Below are 7,488 nucleotides of genomic sequence, written 5' to 3' on the forward strand. Positions count from 1 at the left end.
GTGTATCAAAGAGGTAAGGATTCATAAAAAAAAAAAAAATTAATTTTTAAATTATTATTATTATTATTATTATTTTTTATTGTTGTGTTTATTTTTGTAAGGATTAATACAAATGAGAACTCCAAATATAATAATAATATTAAAATAAATATTATTTAATTAATATATAAATATTAAAAAAATATAACACCCTTTTAAAAGTTTCGGCCTAAGACCTAGAAAACATTGAGCCGGCCCTGATCTGACCCAAATATATCGCTATAGAACCTGTCGCTCCTCGTCGGAATCTTGAACTCCGGCGGGCTCCGACCACCGCTAGTCACCGGGGTCACAAACTCCGGCCTCCTGAAAATCTCCTCGTAGAAGCCATTGAAATTGGATAAGTCCCCAGAGAATTTACGCTGAAGAACGCTTTGGGGGGCCCCGCCGAAGACGTCGGTGAAGTTGTCGGCGATGAGGGTCCTGGCGTGGCCGAAAAGGGATCGTCTGGACGAAGTATCCTCCACGGAACGGCGCCTGGGAAGGCAGGGCGCCATTCCCATGCGCATTCGCCACGAGTCATCCATATTATTCGGCGCTGAAGGCTGGGTTTAATGTGACTAGAAAACACAGTACTGGAAGAAGAAGAATTAACGTGGTTTTATATATATAGAGGCGTGGAGGAGAAAAGGAGGTTTGTGGGAAAGTGGTTAACTTTATCTTTTGGCTTAAAAGCGTTGGTAGGGTTTATGGGAATATATATGGACAGAGTGATAATGAATGAAATCTTGATGATGTTTTGTAATCTGATCCGGTGCCCAGCCACTTGCCCATGTGGTGTAGCCGCCCACTTGACCACATCACGAGCGCCACATGCCAGGTGTGCCAATCTAATAACCGCCCAAGTGGGCTCAATTTCTTCTTTTTTTGGCCCAAGTCGGCCCTAGCCCATAGTCGGCTCATTTTCTTTTTATTTTTGGCCTAAGTCGGCCCTGGCCCATAGTTGGCCCTTTTTATTTTTGGCTCATTGTCAGCCTTTGCCCGTTGTCGAATCATTTTGGTTTTTGGCCCGTCGTCGGCCCCTTTTGAAGTTTGGCTCATTGTCAACCCTGGCCCGTTGTCGGCTCCTTTTGGAGTTTTGGCCCGTTGTAGGCCCTTTTGAATCTGCACTCACCAGCCACTTGCCGCCGTCACTGGCCGCCCTGCTAGCCTCTATCTCTTCCGGCAATCACCACCATCTACGACTTGTTCCCGGCCTTCGCCTCTGCCATCATCATTGTTTCGGATTTCAAAGAAAAGGTTCCAGAATATTCCACTTTGAGTTTGAGGGAGGATGTTAGAATATTCCGTCTATTCTATAATTGTGCTGATATCAAATATTCTCTATTAATGAGCCGATTGTAATTACATATTGAGATTGTAATCAAATCAATGAGATTTGATTACTATACTTGTATTTAGACATTACCCTATAAATATGGACCTTTGTATTGTAGACAAATGAAGGTAACGAGTACAATGTAATCCTTAGAGGTATTCTGAGTGGTGGACGTAGGTGTCTAACACCAAACCACCCGTAAATTTCTTTTTTTGTTCTTTCTCTCTCTTGCTTCCGTTCATATTTCCGCATCATCATTATTTCAATAGTTTTGTAGTGATTGTTTTATTTAAATAGTAATAAAAAGCTATTAATGTGATGTAAAAAGTAAGCACGTTGAAGTTAAATTTTTTGGATGAATAGTAAACTAGAGGATTCAATTAATGCAAATTCGTATAATTTATATATATATTTTTTTGACATGTCCACAAATTCGTATAATATTATTAGACTGCAAACAACATTCTTCACCATGATGGGGATAAACTGAAAAAAATAAATATGATTGAGCTCAAGACTTTTCTTCCTTCAAAAATAGTATGTACTTAGGTGTACCTACAACTTGAAATGTGTAGTAGCCTAGTAGGGAAATGATAAATTATTATTATTATTATTATTTTTTCTTTCAAAATAAGTTAAAAGGAAATGTCTCACATGTATTTTTAAAAAGAGGAATGCTATTGTTATTTTTTGTGTTTTCTTGATCTTATGTGGATACTGTTTTATAAGTAGTTTATTAAAATATAATATTTATATAGGATTAGGAGAACACGAGGAAGAACAGTAACAATTTCCTTTTAAAAATGATAAATAGTACGGTTCTTCCAGGTGTTCTCCTCATTCTACGTGGATATCTTTTTCTAAAAAAAATGAAAAAATAAAAAATAAAAAATTATACCACCATCCCTCATTTTTTTTTTTTTAAGAAAACAATATCCACGTAAGATAAGAAGAACACCGGGAGGAACTGTAGCATTCGTCTTTAAAATTTATGTTAAAATCACACATTCTAAAAATAGATATCACGTTATTAATTAGATTGAGAAACTACATTTTTATCTCATAATGCTAATATGATATTATCAACCAATGGTTAGATCAATCTTTGTTTAACAAAAAAAAAAAAGAAAAAAAAAAGAAGAGTAATGCTATAAATTATATTTTTATCTTACAGACTATCTCATAATGTTGAGCTACAGCTAACCATTGGATTAGTCATTGTTAAAAAATATTAAAAATTCAATGGTTGGTTGAGACTGCTACATCAACATTAAATAATTATAAAGTAAAAATATGACATATAACATTATTAAAAAAAAATTAATAATTAATTGAAACTATCAAATTAATATTGTGAGATAAAAATATAATATTGTAGGATTCTAAACCGTAGGATCTTGTAAATTCTTCAGAAAGGATTTCTCCCGTTAGGGTGGAAATCCAGTGGAGAATAAGAGACTTTAGAATGCAGAAAAACCAAAGAGAAAACTAGACAAAAGATTAACGTAAAAAATAGAATAGATAATCTGCATTCTCATGGGACTCTATTTATAGAGTCCCAATACAACTCTTGGTCAAGAGTTACCACTCTTGACCTGCTACCTCCACCTGGAAGTAATTTTACCTTCCTGTAAAATCTACATGATCTGGTGTGGGGATGACCACACTAATAATAGTGTGATCATCTTGTGCACCATCATCTCCCACTTGATCATACTATTATAATTAGTAATGAAACCTTAGTTGTACATGTTTACCTTTAGTACTGCAAAAAACATGTCAACTCCTTATCTGCCATATAATCTAGGCAATTAACATTAATTATCCATAGTTGAGAATACAGTTCACACCCAATACTATAATTAATGGTTTTTTTACATAATAACCATATATAAATTGAATTGAATTTTTTTATTCAATTTCTTATCTCCAAGGTTACCCTATTTGAGATAAATATTGGCACTTCTTTCCGATGATTTGTTATACTATCAGTATACAGATAAATGAAGCAAAAGAAATGCATACCATCAATCATTTAGGCATCCTGAATCCTTCTGATTATGCTATTCTTACCATGTGGCCTTTTCTTAAGTTTTCCTTAATCCCATTTTTGCTACATGCTCTCTAAATTTATTTAGAGTTAACCCTTTGGTCATAGGACCAGCTACCATTTCTGTTAAGGGAATAAATTCAACTTTTATTTCACATCTCTCCACTATATCTTGAATATAGTAATAACTTATGTCAATGTGTTTGCCTTCGGAACTTTGAGCTCCACTTTTTATTAAAGAGATGACAGACTTATTATCACAAAATACATTGACAGGTCCATCTTGCATTCCAAGATTTAAACTTTTAATCAAACACTTAATCCAAACAGCATTGCTTACCACTATGCTGCATGATATATATTCAGCTTCCATTGTGGATTTTGCAACACAATTTTATTTCTTACTTAACCAAGAAATAGTTGTTCCCCCAAATAAGAATATATAACCGCTTGTAGATTTTATGTCATTTACATCTCCTGCAAAATCTGCGTCAGTGTATCCTGCAATGTTTTGATCTTCTAATTTAGTTCTTTGCAGATACCTAAATATTCTTTTAACCGCTTGCCAATGCTCTTTTCCAAGATTGGATTGATATCTACTAACCAATCTTATAGCATGACAAATCGGTCTTGTGCTTGTCATAGCATACATAAGACTGCCCACAGCTTGAGCATAGGGGACAGTTTCCATTTTAAGAAATTCTGTTTGGTCTCGAGGACACATTGTTTTGCTCAAATGTTGACCCTTTGAAACGGGTGTATTTAGAGGTTTACATTTATCCATATTAAACCTTCTAAGTACCTTTTCTGTATATTTCTCTTGATCTAAGTATAATAATTTCGAGGTCCTATCCTTTGAAATTTTTATTCCCAAGACATAAGTTGCTTCACCTAGGTCTTTCATTTCAAGCTTAGATGCTAAGAAATTCTTTGTATTTTGAATCATTTTCGAGCAATTTCCAGTTAATAATATGTCATCTACATATAGTGATAATATAGTCAACTTATCATTGTCATAATGTATGTAAACACAATGATCTACTGGACTTACCTCGAAACCGATCTCCATGATAGCCTCATGAAATTTTAAGTACCATTGTCTTGAAGATTGCTTTAGCCCGTACAATGACCTCTTCAATTTATAAACCTTTTCTTCATGTCCATTCACATTGGATCCTTCAGGTTGAACCATATAGATGTCGTCTTTTAATTCTCCATTTAGAAATGATGTTTTTACATCTAATTGGTGCAATTCTAAATCCATCTTAGCTACTATGGACATGATTATTCTTACTGAGGTAAATTTTGTTACGGGCGAATAAGTATCAACAAAGTCCACACTTGGTTGTGGCTACCAACCTAGCCTTGTATTTATCAAGACTTCCATCTACTTTGAATTTCTTCTTCAGTACCCATTTACATCCAATAGCTTTTCTTTGCTGTGGCAGATCCGTGAGTTCTCATACGTCATTTTTGTTGATAGAGTCTAGTTCGTCATTCATTACATCTATCCATTTGTCTGCATCATCACCTTTTACAGCTTCTTTGTAATTAGTAAGATCATCTTGAAGATTTATATCATCTATACTTCGTACATAATGATCTTTAAGTATGACTGATGGACATCTTTGTCTTTTAACTCTCCCACTATTTTCATGATTAGGGATATTGAGTTCCAATCTCCTTTTACTCCCACTGTCCTGGAGATTTGTAATGTCTTCATGTGCAGATTCTTCATCTTCTGATAGACTGATATCTTTCATCGGAGTGATTTGATCTGAATTTTCTTGCGTGGATTGTCCATCTTCTAATAGTCTGATATCTTCCATAGGAGTTATTTGATTTGAATTTTCAAGAAAAACAACATCTCTGCTTTCTATTAATCCTTTCTCAGAATGGTAGAATCGATATCCACTACCATTCTCAACATATCCTATGAACTTGCATTCCCATGTTTTATCATTTAATTTATCCCTTAAAGGTCTTGGGATAGTACATCGGCTTTGCATCCCCATACTTTTAGATTTTCTAAGTTGGGTTTTAGACCTGTCTAGATCTCATAAGGGGTTAAAGGTTTAGATTTTGTCTTAACCCTGTTGAGTATATAAGCTGATGTGGATAAGGCTTCTCCCCAAAAATGGATAGACAAGTCAGCGAATGCCATCATTGACCTTGTCATTTCCATTAAAGTTCTATTTCTTCTTTCTGCAATACCATTTTGTTGAGGCTTATATTGGCATTGTGTACAAATGTTTTATACCATTCTCTTTGCAGAAATTATCCATAGCTTCATATTCTCCCCCTATCGTTATTCAAGGTTTTGATAGATCTTCCTAACTGTTTTTCTACCTCTAATTTGAATTCTTTGAATTTATCAATAGCTTCAAATTTGTTTTTGATGAGGTAGATATATCCATAACTTGAATGATCATCCATGAAGGTAATAAAGTATTCCATTCCTCTATGTGTCTTAGTTCTGAATGGTCCGCAAATATCTGAGTGAATTACTTCTAATAATTCTGATGATTTCCAGTGTTTAGAAAAAGACTTGTTAGTCATTTTTCCTTTAATACATGATTCACATATATTAAAATCTCCAGAATTAATATGAGGTAGTAATCCACTTTTGCTCATTCTTATCAATTTATTTTTGTTAATATGGCCTATTCTTAAATGCCATAGATAAGAACTACTTTCAGACACATGTGAATAATGTGAAGTGGAAACTTTATTATTAACTTTAATTGAATACATATTGTCAATTTTTGTACCCTTTACAGAGGTGTTTCCTTTCCTAATGTAGACCTTCCCAGATTTAAATTTTATCCCGTATCCCTTGTTATCTAATATAGGAACTGATATTAGATTTCTCCTGATACTAGGAACATACAAAACATCATGCAAAAACAATAACTGAACCTTTGACAGAAATCTTACAATTTCCTTCTCCTAACACGTCACTATAGGTGTTGTTGCCCATGTAAACTTTATACTCTCCAACAGCTTTCTCTTGAAGTCCACAAAAAATTCCCTACTTTTTGTGATGTGTCTGGTTGCTGCTGAATCTATCCACCGTGAGCTTGAAGTTGGTTCTGCCATCATTGCTTCAGTGATCGTCATTGCAATCTCCTTCTGTGTTTTAACACCATTGAGTTTTGGACAATTCTTTTTGAAGTGTCCAACTATTCCACATTTGAAACATGCTCCTTTAGCTTTGACTTTACTGTTTGGCTTACTCTTCCATTTTCTTTTGAACTTTTTAGGCTTGCTTCTGAATGTAGGAGTTCGAACGGTCTGATTTGAGTTTTGAGCCATCATCAAATTGCTAGATGTTCCTTCTCGCCTTCTTCTTTTCATTCTCTCTTCTTCGAGTACTAGTATCACTGGTAAAGAAATCATGGAGACTTCTTTTCCACTAAGTGTTAAAGAAGTCACCACATGTTCCCATGATAAAGGAAGGCCGTTAAGTATAGTGGTTACTTGCATTTTATCTGATACAGGATGACTAGCATTTGCAAGCTCCTTTGCAATTAATTCCATTTGATTAACAAATTCGCCTACATAGTCATTGTAACTCATACGTGCACAACTGTATTTGTCTAATAGCAACTGTACGTGTGTATCAAATTTAGGGCCATACTTTGTCTCCAGTGCTTCCATCATTTCTTTAGCAGACTCATAACTTTCGAATAGAGGAATGATATTGTCCTTCATGTTGTGAAGAAGTGTGGCTCTCACCATTAAGTTGGCTTTCGTCCATTTTTCATGCTTCTTTTTGGCTTTGCCATCATTTAGGTCAGTTGGATCGGGCTTCTCAGATGTAAGGGTATACTGTGTTTTGTCATGTGTGAGTACATAAGTAATGTGTCGTTTCCACATTCTAAAATTCATTCCATTAAGACTCTCGAGTCTAGAGGAATCAATGCTACTTTTAATAGCCATTTTTAGAAAGTAGATTTAACAACACAATAATAATAATAATATTTATATTTATTATTTTTCAGTACAATTTTTACAATTGTCTGAATAACTGTACTAATTATTACAAGCTAAATAATTTGTTTGTGGTTCTAATTATTAT

The 7,488-nt window shown here is 34.3% G+C and overlaps 1 pseudogene; it reads right to left on the minus strand.

Annotated features, from left to right (window-relative positions):
- The window catches only part of LOC132169474 (uncharacterized), a 2,614-nt pseudogene extending 2,048 nt beyond the window's left edge, over window positions 1-566 (minus strand).
- Between the last annotated feature and the right edge of the window lie 6,922 nt (window positions 567-7,488).

This window comes from Corylus avellana, chromosome ca2 (assembly GCF_901000735.1).
Source record: "Corylus avellana chromosome ca2, CavTom2PMs-1.0".
Lineage (NCBI taxonomy): Eukaryota > Viridiplantae > Streptophyta > Magnoliopsida > Fagales > Betulaceae > Corylus > Corylus avellana.